This window comes from Gracilinanus agilis, chromosome 2, assembly GCF_016433145.1.
Source record: "Gracilinanus agilis isolate LMUSP501 chromosome 2, AgileGrace, whole genome shotgun sequence".
Lineage (NCBI taxonomy): Eukaryota > Metazoa > Chordata > Mammalia > Didelphimorphia > Didelphidae > Gracilinanus > Gracilinanus agilis.
In genome coordinates, this window is record NC_058131.1 from 650,849,290 (window position 1) to 650,864,185 (window position 14,896).

Genomic DNA, 14,896 nt, shown 5'->3' on the forward strand with positions numbered 1-14,896 from the left:
AGACATTCAAAGTGGGTCTGTCTATCTCAATTGAGCATGTGCTCTCTCACAGAGATGCTTATAGGTGTTGTTGGACTTTTCAGGAATACATCATACCAAACATCATGAACCATTTTAGTTAAGTATATATGCTTTTATGTGCATTGATATAGTCTTTTTGTATTTTTGAAAAAAAAATTGGCTTCTTTGGCAATAATGATAATAAACTTGCAATTACTTAGCAACATTAAAAACAACTTTAAAAAAAAGGTCTGTAATGGATAAAATGTTGAACAACCTAGTTCAAGTTCCACTTCTGATACATAATCATTATATGATCCTGGGCAAATAACTTCTAAGTCTGTAGGAAACTTAAAAAAAAAACATGTATTCAAAACCGAAAACATAGGCTCCCATACACACATACATGTGTATGCACACACATACATTTCCATATATACAACAGAACACAAAAAAAGGACTCTATATGGAACTGAAATTCTATCTTTTGACACTTGCTTTTAAAAATACAGTCCAAAGGTTATTTTGAAAACCCTTGTCTTTGTTTCCTACTGAAGTTCCTTCTCTTTTATATAACTGAAAACGTTTCAATGCCATCTTTTTTTTTTTTTTGGCACCATTACAACAAACATGCTTTCCTCCCCTGACCTTCCCCCAACAACAGGGGAAAAAAGAGACATGTTCCCTACTTCCTGAAAGAGAGATGATGGCTTCAAAGTGCAGAATAAGAAATATATGAGGCTGTCCCAAAAGTACTAGTGCAATGTTAAGCTTTATTAACTTCAGAAGTATAAGTGCTACAAAATTACATAAAAATGACATTTGAAATATTGCTTAGGTTTTTTAAAATAGTGATATAAGATTAAAATTCCACATAACCACCATTTTGAGCTTTATATCAACTATAGTAGATGTTCAAATTTTGTAAACACTTTCATGACCTGATGCTCTGTGACTGAATTGCATTTTTAATCCTAGCCTTTTCATCCAGGAAACAAGACTCCATTAGAAATTTTTTGACTCAACTTCAAGAGAAAAAGTATAAAAGAAATAATCAGATCACTAACGTGATCTAGCAAGAGGCCCTACCACTGGTCTGAGAAAGTATCATATATATATAATATATAATATATAATGATAGGGTGCCCTGTCTTATTAAAATTTTAAATAATGCAGAATTTATGAAACTAAAAAATAAAAAATATGAAACTAAAAAATAAAAAATTCAAAAAAATTTTTTGTAATTTTGTTGCATTATAGTTCTGAATTTGCTGAAACTTAAATCTGCACTAAGACTTTAGGGACAAACTACACTTTTTGGACATAGCCAAAGGAGAAATTTATCTTGTTTGATTGAGTATTTGTTACAAAGTTAGGTTTTTTTTTAAAACCCTTCCCTTCTCTCTTAGAATCAATATTGTATATTGGTTCTAAGGCAGAAGAGCAGTAAGGGCTAGGCAATGGGGTTAAGTAACTTGCCCAGGGTCACACAGCTAGGAGGTGTCCGATACCAGATTTGAACCTAGGATCTCCTGTCCCTAGGCCTGATTCACAATCAACTGAACCACCCAGCTGCCCTCTGTTAACAAAGTTTTTGTTTTCATATTCTTTTTTAATGGAGACAAAAGTGGGAGGAAGAAAAAACAGATTTTTGTAACTTGCAAAAACATTAAATTTTTAAAAGAGGAAAAAAAGCAGAGGCATAATCTATTATTTGCCCAGGTGTGTTCCTATCTTTTGGCACTCAAGAGAAAATCTAGAAAAACAGAGATGTGTGAAGATGCTAATGAACCTACTTGGTAAACAGATATGTCATATTAAAAAACTATTTTTCAGCTTCATTACAAAAAAAATTTCTATTTTACATCCAGCTGAGAACTGACAAAAGTATAATAATGAACACAAATGCATATATCTGGGAAATCCAGAAGTTAAGTTGGATCTGTCCACAAAAATCAAGAAAGAAATTTAAAAATGCTGACGATGATAAGATAACTGGAAAGGGTGGTTTCCTTAGTCTAGGTTATTTGGCAATAGTAAGCAAAAGCCCTTTAACAGGAAAAAAGCCAACTGATTAAATCCAGTCAAAATAAATTTAAGTCCTCTGAATTCTAAGTTTCTGGAAGACATGACTCTCTTAACACATTAAAAATTAAAACATTATTATTCACATACACACAAATTGAAACAGAAAATTATATATGTGAAATCAATAGAACAAACTCTGATATTAAAAAATATGGAGGCTGGCCCATCTTAATTCTTCTAATATTCCCCTCCACACAACTTTAAAATAATACCTCAAATCAAATTCTGGAGAGGTAGCACACAGAAAAAGGTCAGGGTGAGACATTTTTCCAGCCTAAGAAAACTCAGAAGTTTGCTGGAAAGGTCTGCAACCACAGCGTAAGGATCACGTTGGTGTCCACATGGCAACACCATCAATTGGTGGGCCTTGAAGATGGCTACAGCAGCAGCAGCTTCAGGAACTCTCAGCCCAGAGACTGTAAAGGGGTGAGACAAATAGCCAAAAAGAGATCTCAGGGAACCCTTTGATGGCACTGGGTGCATGAATTGGTGAAAATTGATCATTTTATTACCTATATATAGTTTTGGGTTACAACTTCAGGAAAAAAAAAGAAGAGCACTGAGGGTTGGTACCAAGGAGCAGGGGCTCTAGAGGATCATAGTTCTAAGGCAGCAATGAATGTTAGCACTTTGGGCTGCAGGGAAGTAGGACCCCTTCTGGATAAGGACCAGAAAGCAGTGACCACCCCTGTCCATAAACAAATTGGAGAAACATGGAAAATTTTACCTGTCAGATCTATGGATAAGGAAAGTTTTACTGAGTAAACAAGAAGAAGAAAGAAAAATGGAAAGCATAATGAATAATTTTGATTACATGAAGTTTAAAAGGTTTTTGCACACATATGATATCATCCTTTATGTCTTAAGTCATGTACCCATTTTGATTTATCTAGGTACACTGTGAGAGATGTTAGTCTATACCAGTGGTTCCCAAACTTTTTTGTCCTACCGCCCCCTTTCCAGAAAAAAATATTACTTAGCCCCCTGGAAATTAATTTTTTTAAATTTTAATAGCAATTAAATAGGAAAGATAAATGCACCTGTGGCCATCACCGTTTCCCTGGATCGCTGCAGCGCCCACCAGGAGGTGGTAGCACCTTCTTTGGGAATCACTGGTCTATACCTTGTTTCTGCCATACTATTTTCTAGTTTTCCCAGCCTTTTTTGTCAGATAATGAGTTCTTGTCCCAAAAGCTTGGACCTTTATGTTTATCAAACACTACATTACTGTGGTCATTTACTATTGTGTATTGTCCATTCAGTCTATTCCACTGATCCACCACTTATTCTCTTACCCAGTACCAGATTGTTTTCATGTTTATCTCATTGTTTTCAAAGAATTTCAAAGATATCATGAGCAAAATGCAATTTTGAAATCTTTATGCTTTATCACATACAATCTAAATGTAGCGATAATGATTATATAGTAAATACTGTAGCCTAGTATCAAACAGCAAATAGACCTCCAAAGAGAGATTTGAACCCAAGTTTTCTTCTATTAGATAATAAAGAGGTCTCCCTAAGCCTAGTCATGCTGTCTCTCATATAAGATCCCAAAAAGCAACAGTAATTTGGCCATACCTGCTAGGCTCCAAAAGCCTGAAAAGGGCAGGTAATCACTTCTCCAAGAAAGGTGAGCATGAGGCCACCTTGCTATTCACTGTTTAGAGATGACAAAGGCAGTTGGCTTTGTTACATCAACAGCCTCGGGAAAGAAAGCTGGGAAGCACCTACAGAATGAGGACTCTGCAGGTTTTGGTATAGTAGTGAAGGCAGCCCAGCCCCTGCTGCTGCCTGAGCCCAAGTCATAGGACTACAGAACTATAAAGGTCAGAGGCTAACAGGGCTAAGGCTCAGAAGCTCTGGATCTCTAGATGGTCAACTCCTACCCCATCTGGCAGGACTATTTGTGTCATAGGCACATAGAAGAGCTCAATAAGGTCAGATGAGAAAATGGTATAAATAAAATGTCTCTGAACTACAGATGCAAAAACAAATGTTGTCAGACTGGATGTGGTGATAGACAGAAAACCTAAAGATGGTACTTCATCAACTAGTATTTATTCAGTGCCTACTATATGCCTAACACTCTTCGATGGAATTAAACACTTAAGGTACAAAATCAAAAGTAAAGTTTCCCTACATGAAACTACCTTCACTCAGCAACTAAAAACAATGTGAAATATGAACACTGGCTAGATTAAGCCAGTCTTGGAAAAAATCATTTCTCTATTTAGTGCAAAAGAATCCTAGTCTCATGGGTAGAAATGAATGCTGACTTCATTTACTTCCAGAGCATTCATTCATTGATTCAACATTTTCTAGGAGGAAGGAAAGTTAATAAAAAAAAAATTACATGGCATGATATTTGTACTAAATGTGAAGGAGAGATTTTTGCTGCTTGGGAGTTAGAAGAATTCCCTTAAACCTTAGTTGTAGAGATTCTGACCCATCACATGTATAAACAGAGAGCTCCCTGGATTCCACTTTTCCCCACAATTTTATGTCAGCCTCTTTCTGTGAGAGCAGAATTCTAGAATGCTGAGGTATAGTAGTATGGCTGGCCAAAATTATGGTATAAGCTAGAGAGGCTAAGAAATTATAGCAGAAACCTAGCAAAGAATGTCAGCTGGTTAGGTCTTAATTGAGTAAGCTGTCCTGAATGTGAGAGTTCCCACTAGTTCAGACAGGCTAAGAAATACCATAGTATACTACAGTCTTCAAAGGGAGAACTATCCCTAAATTAAGTATAAAATATAAAGTATGACCTATGATGATGGAAGCTAACAGGAAATTGTGCTTCACAGGTAAGATTACCAAAAGTAACCCATCTTACTCTGTGACCTAGGGGAAGTTTAGCAAGATGGTTAAGGTACCTGCCTCTCTCTGCATCTGGATGTTCTAATTAAAATGTCAACTGTTATAAAAATAAATAAATAAAACATGGAAATAGGTTTTGAACAATGATACATGTATAACCCAGTGGAATTGGTTGTCAGTTCTGGGATGAGGAAGGGAAGAGGGGTGGGAAGAAATCATGAAACATGCAACCATAGAAAAATATTCTAAATAAAATAAATAAATAAATGTCAGCTGTTTTCCTTTGGGGGAATTTAGGGAGTAAGGATAAGAAAGACTGAGCAAATGTTTCTTGCTGGGGTGGGAAATGGGACTCAGTAAAAGTTACATAAGAATTCATGAGCAGGGAGAGGTGAATAAGTTGGTAATAGAAACTGCCCTGAGTGCTAAAGTATGCCAAGGATTGCCGATCCAAGTTAAATGTTATTAGAAAGCAGCCAACCTAAAATAGAATCAATGTCTGTAAACTTGGTAATTGTAGCTCATAAATGGCAAATGTAAACTGAAAAAAGTAGTAGTCTATGTAAAAGCCTAAAAATATAAGAATTAGAGAGGAAAAATTTATCAATCTCTCAATTATGTCCTGGGGAAAAGACAGTTTGAATCTAAATGCTGATCCTATGTCCATGGATAAAAATATCCCAACAAACTACCATAGTGCAATAAAAATCTCCTTAAAAATCATTCACTCACTTAATCAATAACAAATATTTATTAAGCATCTAATATGTTCCAGGCACTGTGCTAGGCACTAGAAACACAAAGGCAAGAAAAAATATGAAGCTCTGCTCTCATGGAACTTATACTTTATATAGGACACAACAGGTAGACATATATGTATATGCAAAACAAATACAGAGAGAATATTAATAATATAAATACAAGGGGGAGCTACTAGGTGGCTCAGTGGATAGAGATTTGGCCTACACAGAGGAGGTCCTGAGTTCAAATCTGGCCTCCGGTACTTCCTAGATCTGTGACCCTGAGCAAGTCACTTAACTCCTATTGCCCTGCCTTTACTGTTCTTTTGTCTTGGAACCAATATAAAGCATTGATTTTAAGATGGAAGGTAAGGGTTTAAAAATAAATGAATGACTGAATGAATAAAAGGTAGTTAGGAAGGGAGAATATTACTTGTTGCAGGAACCAGGGAAAAATTGCAAAGAAGATAGTGCCAGGGCGCATCTTGAAAAGTGGAATTCTATGAGGTAAAAATGAAGAGGGAGGATATTTCAGCCATGGCAGACATTAAACACAAAGACAGAGAAGGAAGATGGAATATGAGGAACTAGCTGCACAACAGTGTTCAGGAAGGGGAGCAATATCAGTGAGGCCAAGTTGGAAAGTCCTTAAAACCAAACAAAATGAGTTTATATTTGATCCTAGAGGCAACAGAGTACCACTAGAGTTGACTGAGGATGACAATGAAATGGTCAGATCTGAGCTTCAAGATCTCTTTGGCAGGTATGGAGGATGGACTGGAGTGGAGAGACTTAAAGCAGGGAGACCAATTATGAGGCTAGGTGAAAGGTGATGAAGACCTGAATTAAGGAAATAGTCGTTAGCTGAGAGAAGGGATTATTGTACTAGTGAAATATGGTGATGGTAGAAATGACAAGATTTGGCTATTGACTGGTGACTGTATGGGGTGAAGGAGTGAGGAGTCAAGAGTAACACCAAGGTTGTGAACTTGAGACTGAAATAATTCCAGTGTCCTCACCGGAGAGAAGTTTGAGGTGGGGAGGTGGAGAGTTTGGGGAGGAGAAAGGCAAAAATAATGATTCTGGATATGTTGAGTTTGAGATGTCTCCAAGACATTCAGTCTGAAATACTCAATAGGCAGGATTAGAGCTCAGTGGAGAGCATGGAACTGAGCAGAAAGATTTTGAAATTACAAGGATAGATATAAACAAGTGGAAGCTAATGAGACCCCGAAGTTGAAAAAAAAAAAAGACTAAAAAGAGAAAAGGATCAAGGATAGATCTTTGAGAACACCCACAATTAAAGATCATAATAAATATAATGACCTAGCAGATAAGCTCGTGAGAGGTCAGACAAATAATATGAGAACCAAAGTCACAAAAACTCAGGGAGGAGAGCATATCAAGATATCCAAGAGGAAAGGTTTGGTAGCCAGCTGTATCAAATGTAGCAGAGAGGTCAAGAAATGTGAGAACTGAAAAAAGGCCAGATTTGGCAATTAAAATATTTTTGCTAACTTTGGTAATATCAATTTTAATTGAAGGTCCTAAAAGGAGCTTTATAAATACTTATTGGTTGGTGAGGAGGGAGGTTTGGAGAGAAAAGAGATTTTTTTTTAAGGAGGGAGAAAAGAAGCATTTATTAAGCATCTACTATGTGCAGGCACTATTCTCAGTGCTTTATAAATATTATCTTAACTGATCCTATATGATGTCTCTTTTTTCAGCCACAGCAATTTATGAAACCTTCGAGGGAACAGCTTGCAGCCAAACATCTCCAATGAGCACTACCTGGGTCACTTGGGGTAAATCACTTAACTTCTCCAGTCCTTGTTTTCCTTACCTATAAAATGAGGGAATTGATCTAGATAGTGAGAAGAGACATTTTACTGTTGGATGGGTGGGCAGGGGATTTTGAGAGCAACTAAAAGGGAAGAGTAATACTGATTATTAAAAAGAGAGTTGAAATTGGAGGTGGGGGGAGGTCGGGGGTGATGTCAAAGTAGAGGAAATGTCCTAAAAAGAGACACAAAGCACAAAGGTATTGGAGGGATCAGCAGTCACAATGAAGACAAAAAATGGATATGCCACTGTAAGGAAAATCATAATCTTAACTATATTTTAAATTCTATTCTGTTCAAATTATTTAAAATATTCAATAGGAATAATTTCCCAAGCCTTTAAAAAACTTTTAGTTTAGAGATCTTTAGTTGCTAGTCAGGTTATAAATTTCCCAGAATTGATGCAATTCTCTACAGATATTGCTGAAGATTGGGTAGAAAAAAGGATGTGTTGGGAAGAAAGAGTGAATGGTTAACTCTCAGAGAACACCTGTGGTGGGTGCCCATCCTCCTGAGCTCATACACTGTCACCCCCAGGCACCAATGATATGGGAGCAGAAGATGAGAGAAGCCATTAAGTTCCTAGCCTAAATAATGGGATAAATGCTAATGAAAAGCTTTTTGTAGCCAAAAAGAGAACATCAAAATTTAATGTCCAAGTTGCCAAAAGCCCAGAGCTGCTGTTGAGAGTGAGTCTAGGTCTCAGAAGACTATTCAGCTAAAAGAAAATACCAACACTAGAGTAAATGGTGGTTAAGAATAATAATCAAGATTAGGGCAGCTGAGAAATCTTTTAACCTAACTTTCTGAATCTGGAAAACAGAATTAGATTTTGGACTATGGTGTCCTACCACTCACTTCTTTCCTGGTTTTACAGCCTGGCTGAGGGAAGATATAATCAGGGACATTCAATCCCTAGGCACCAGAGATTCTTCCATTTTTGTGGAACTATCTTTAATGAAAGTAGGAGCTTAGATTCTATGAAGAGCTAAATGAAGTCAGTAAACTACAAGGTCATAGTTAATAAAAGAACTCATTCATATAGTACTCTCAAGTTTGCAAAGAGAGTTCCTCACAACAGCCACGGGGAGGCAATAATTACTTGCATAGCAATTTATAAGCCTTTAAAGTTTATAAAAACATTTTCCTTAAATGTTTCCTCACTTGTACATGAGGAAACTGAGGCTGAGAGAGATTAAGTGACTTTCCCAGGTTCCCCCAATAAGAAGGATGGCGTTAAGAGAAGAGTTTAAGTTGTGAAAGATCCAGAAGTAGAATAGAAGAATAACTCTGTGAGTGAGAAATGATAAGATGGCCCTAATTAGATCTGCTAAGCTTTTTACAGGAATGTGTCAGGAGACAAGTAGGACAATTCCATTCGGTGTTACTCACCTCTAAGGTGTTGAAGCTCCATAGTCAGCCTTTCGATGTGATAGTTACAGAGCTCCAGGTTCTCCAGTGTCCCTGCCTTTAATGCTTCATCCTGCTTTTCTTCAAGTAACAAGTTTAGCTCCTCTTGAGTCTTGTTAAATTCTTCCAACTCCTGCTCCATTTCCTGAATTCTGTCAAGAAAGGAACACTCGGAGGCTGGGTCCAGGGTCTTGTCCATATAACTGGAGTTCTCTTTTTCTAATGTATCACAGTGATGATGACTAGGATGGGATTTGACTGATATTAAATTCATCCTCTGTGGAGGCAAAGGAGGGAGAGGAGCTGGACGGGAGGGTCTCATTGAGAAAGATGGGGATTCAGGTTTTAGTTTCTGATTCATCAATAAATGAGGAGGAGTAGATGCTGGAGCACTAGGGCGGGGAGGTGGCGGCCTCAGAGCCTTTCGTCTTTCAGATGGCTCTTGCTGAGTTGTCAGTGTGGGAGAACCACAGACAATATCTTTCTCAGAGCTAAAGTCCACGATAGAAAAATGCCGGGATATTTTCTGATCCAGTCCTGCCCTAGGTTTAGATAGGCTCTTCTCAAATTGTGCCAACTGTTCTGTCAATTTAGAATCTAAATCAATATTGCTTTCTCCCTGTGGAAGGACTAGTGTCGCAGCGACATATCTCTTGGTTTGGAGATCAGCTTCTATCTCAGTCCCTTTTGTTATATTGCTAAAGATGGAACAATGCTCTCTGGGTTTGTGTTGCTGGTCTTTAGTCCAGTCAGTTCCATGCTTGAGCTTAGGGCTTGGTTGACTAGACTTTAATATTCCAGATGCTGAAGTTGCAGAGCTGCTCTGAAGAGGGCTCACTAGACCCTCAAGGGTTCTGGGCAGAGAACATGTTTCTCTGATTGATATAGAAGGGTAATGCCTGTCCTTTGCTTCTGAAGGAAGAGTGTCAAAGCACCCTTTTGATCTTTGGTGGCTCTCTGCTGCTTCTATATTCACTTGAGTCTCTTTTATAGTGTGGAAATGTAGGTTATTCTGCATCTGGGGCTGAAGAAGATGTGGAATTTGGGAGAAAAAGCCATTGATTGGTTTTGTGGAATCAGTATCAAGAAAGCTTTTATTAAGAGGCTCTTCATGGCCCCTTTCTGGGCTCCTCAGAAGCTCATTCTCCTTGTCCTGAAGAATTTTAACTTCTTCACAATCCAAAGTTGGATGGTTCAGGGATAAACTGGATGGTTCAGAGATTGTACAAGTGGACTCCTTGGCATTACATTCATGAAGCTTGTTCCTTTCCTCATGCGTTACAAAGGAGGTCTCCAGGCTACTCAATGGAGATACAGGACTATTATTCTGATTGTTCTTCTGGGATGTATCTATAGTTTCCCCCATCATTGGGCTAGGAAACAATTTCACAAATCTGTAAGGAAAGATGCCTATTCTGCCCCTCAATTTTCCTTCTAGCCAGCCATCTTCCAATGTCCTCAGAATTTGAATCCTGTCTCCTACCTCAAAGTCCAGTTCTTTTGGCTCCAGGGCTTGGAATTTATAAAGGGCAATACCATAAGGCCCCAATTCATTTTCATCTTCTTCCAGTCCTCTATTTCTCTCTTCCTGAGATACATCTAACACACCATTAATAAAGTACCCTGAGTCCTCTGATCCCACTGGATCATTCACAGTCCTCAAGGGTCCTAAAAGTTCCACAAAACCTTCTGGGAAAATACCTCTTTGGCCCTCTAGTTCCCCTTCGAACCAGCCTGGTTCAGGTATGCCAATAATGGTGATTATATCCCCTTCTCTGAAATTCAGTTCCTCATCCAGCTGAGCAGAAAGTCCCATCAGTGCTCGGGCTTGGCCCATTGAATATTCAGGAATCTGAAGCAGAGTACTCTGAGATTCCCACGGATGGCTTCTGGACGAGAGGCAAAGTTCTTGTATACATGAAGATGGGAAGAACCCCTTGGCACCCCAGCAATTTCGACCCTGTTGCCAGCTGGAGGTAGGAAGACCATCCAGAATCACCAGGTCACCTAAAGCAGAAGTTGGAAAACAGATAATGACCATCCTAAGAGAATAGCTTCAGTACACATTCACTAAATATAAGAAGAAAAGACACATTTAGTTTTAGGAACCTCAAACAATTGAATATTCTGACATCTCCTTATAACGATATCCTCGGGAGTTTGTGTTTTCAATTATTTTATAGGCAAAATGTATTATAATGTAAATGTATATGTAAGCAAAGTTTTTATGATGGCTCAATAACTAAATTCCTTGGGAGGTGACCTACAATGGGTCTCTTATACCAAATTAAAATCTTTGGCAAGAAGATAATGGCACCCAAACCTTGGCTTCTCAAAGGTCCTATCAAACTTCCCAATCTCAAATAAAACATAATGATGTATTGTGATAAAACGCTAATATATACAAGCACTTCTACTTTTAAAAACATTTTCTGATATGTAGTATTTAATTTTGTTCTCATAACAAGAGAAAAACAGAATTGGCATTATTCCCATTTTATAGTTGAAAGAAATGAGGTAGGTATAATGAATGGATTTATTAAAAACTGGTATTAAAAGCAAAGAAGTATGTGGATTCTGATTTTAAAAGGTTAAAGAGGAAAAGAAAGGATGAAGAGGGAGCATGGTGAAGAGGTAAACTGTTCTCTAAGGTTATAAAATACAAATAATTTATCTTCTGGTCAGCATCAGTGAAGTTAGTTTCCACATTGAAAGTTCCCTACTCTGATAAAGTCACAGGGACTACAGATAAATATCATATGTACATAGTTGGCAGCTAGGCGGTATTGTGGTACTAATGCAGGGCCTGAAATCAGAAAGGCCTGAATTCAAATCTAGCTGTAGACACTGATTAGCCATGTGACCCTGAGCAAATCAGTTAACCTTTGTTTGGCTCGGTTTTCTCATCTATAAAATAGGGATAATAATAGTCCTACCTCACATTATTGTAAGGATTAAATAGTATTTCAAAAGCCCTTAGGACAGTGCTGGCACACAGTAGGCAACACAGGGTCATTTCCTATTCCTTTCTCTACAAGTTAAGTGACTAGTCCAAAGTCACAGAGTCAGTATGTAATAGAGGGAAAAGTTGACCAAGGTCTTACTAGTTTCAAGGCCAACTCTCTATCCATTACACTTGTATAAATGGAAATTTTGAATCTTGGACTTCATCCCCCATAAGTTCCTTAGTATTTCCCAAAATTCCCTTTAATCTTTCCTCTGCCTCCACATTTTCACGGTCATGTTATTGTTTTATAGGTTCTATAGGTCCTCCCTCTTCCGCTCTTCTCTGAGAGCTTGGTCTGGGAGCCTTGCCTTTACTCTAGCTTTTTGTTTTAATAAATCTTACTAAATATAATAATTAGAGCATTGAAAATTAATTTTAAAATCCACATTTTTGATGAACCACTTTGGAACAAAATTCTAAAAATTTTTTAAGTGTTTGAGAAAAGAATAGAGCTTAGATAAATTTTGCAAAACCATGTGCTGTTCCCGCCTGCTCTCCTGCCCTTTTTTTGTTTTTGTTTTTGTTTTTTTCCCCACACTCTGGCCACTGTCTGCTGCTGCTACCAATTCAGCCTGAGCTGTACCCCCCCAGCCTCCAGCCTGGGACAAGACCCACCAGCCATTCTGAGCTGCTTTTTTTTTTTTCCCAAGAGAGTGCCATATAAAAATCTTTCCACCCCAATCCCTTCCCCCACCTCACGTGGGTTTTCCAGCCTGTGCTGGCCATTTTAAAAAAAAAAATTTTTTTTTATTAAACCCTTAACTTCTGTGGCTCCTAGGTGGAACAGTGGTGAGGGTGGGCAATGGGGGTCAAGTGGCTTGCCCAGGGTCACACAGCTGGGAAGTGTCTGAGGCTGGCTTTGAACCTAGGACCTGCCGTCTCTAGGGCTGACTCTCAATCCACTGAGCTACCCAGCTGCCCCCTGTGCTGGCCATTTTTTAAGCTGAAGTCTTGAGCTGACCCTGGACTCTTGGTTGAGAGAGACTTGTAACTCAGGAATTTTTTTTTTCCACAAGAAGGGGACTTCTCTATTGTTTCTTTTGAGGGCAAATAGACCAAAAACCAGTAGCGTTGAAGCCAGTTTTAGGAAATAACCCTGCTTTTCCCTTCTCTCTCCTAACTCCAAAGCCCAGGGGTAACCAGTCCTTCATAGGCAAATACACTATTGTTGTCCCTTGAAGCTTTGCTCTTAGGGAAGAAAGCATAGAAGAATAGCTCTTAAAAAAACCCTTTACCAAAAAAAAAAAACAACCAAAAAAAACCTCTTTACCTTCTAGTCAGGGCCTCTTATAGTTTACCTTTATTTAAGGAAGTAAACTTGTTACCAAGCATGGCCTGGTCTGCCTATCTCAAACAGCTCCCATTCTGGGAGAGCATTATAGACCTCAGGAACCTAAGAGTTTTGGAGTATCTTTTCTGGGGGTTTTTGTGCTGACTGAATACCTTGAAGTTGAGAACTTGACTAATCTTAAGATTCAGGGGAGAAATTCATCTCCTCACACCCCCTTAGCATTTTGGTTTACCCAGTCTCTATACCATACCCATTATGAGGGTCATCCACATTATGCTCAGTGCTTGTATCTAAAGTTCAGATTACAAACAAAAGTTCAGTTACAAACAAAATCTGAATGGTTGATTAATACGGGGGAGGGGAAAGAACCTTAAAAAGATCTGGAAGTTTATTGCTTGCTGATCATTTTCAGCTTTTCCACTCAAGATAGTAAACAAATCTATTGGAATTGGTAAAAAGGTTTTTCACTACACTGCCTGTAACTTCCTTATATTATTGTATATTGCTGATTCCTTTACTGTTTAAAATTTTTTTTAAGTTTAGCTGTATTAATTAATCTAATATCTTTCTGTTATATGATTTTTTTTATCTGTACCTTCCCCTTTAACTGTAATGAACATATCATTGTGAAAGCCCAAGAACATCTTACACAAAAATTTTTTAAGTTGTAAAACGCCCATATGTCTTATGTATCCTGGATTTGTCATCTCAACTATTGAGGTCACATGTTACTTATACAGCCTTTTTCTTCCTTTTTGCCTTTGTTAATTGTCACATATATGATGATAGATGGACTCCATCAAAACTGATTACAACCTGTATACAACCTTTGGAGAATTTAATGAGCTAAATAACTCAATTGTTTTTAATGGATCCATTTTGTAGCAGAAGTTAATATTATATATCTCTACCTCCGCACTTATAAAAATGAAATGGATGAGATATATAACAGTCTCATACCAGAGGAGCTGGGAAGGTATTCCTAGGGTGTGGTACCCCTAGAAGGCTCCAAGAGGAAGCATTCCTCAGGTAGCAAGTGGCTTCTAGATGATTTAATACTTTGACTCTTCAGCTTATTCTACTCTTCCACCAGAATAATCTAAATTCTTGGTGATATTTTAGACCCAAATATGTTTTCATCAGCAGTTACCAAGGTTGAAAGATTTCCTATATCTGTAAAATTTGTGACAAGTATCCATCAGTTCATAGGTTTTTAAAATATCACACAGCAAGTGAATATATATAAACTCATGTGAAACCTATATAATAATGGGTTTGTTTATATTGTCAACAACTGGGCTATTATGAATTTTGGGAATTTGGTACTTTATTTGAATGTGCATTATCTACTCTACTACTGTTTTGTTTTTATATATCTGTTATTTTGTAAAAATCATTTGCACTCATGGCCAAGTTTTTTTTTTTTAAACCCTTGTACTTCGGTGTATTGTCTCATAGGTGGAAGAGTGGTAAGGGTGGGCAATGGGGGTCAAGTGACTTGCCCAGGGTCACACAGCTGGGAAGTGGCTGAGGCCTGGTTTGAACCTAGGACCTCCTGTCTCTAGGCCTGACTCTCACTCCACTGAGCTACCCAGCTGCCCCTATGGCCAAGTTTTAAAAGGAAATGGATCTCATTTTTTCATGAAGAACCTTTGTATTCTACCTCTCCTTGGCTGACATAGTATGTCACTGATTATAA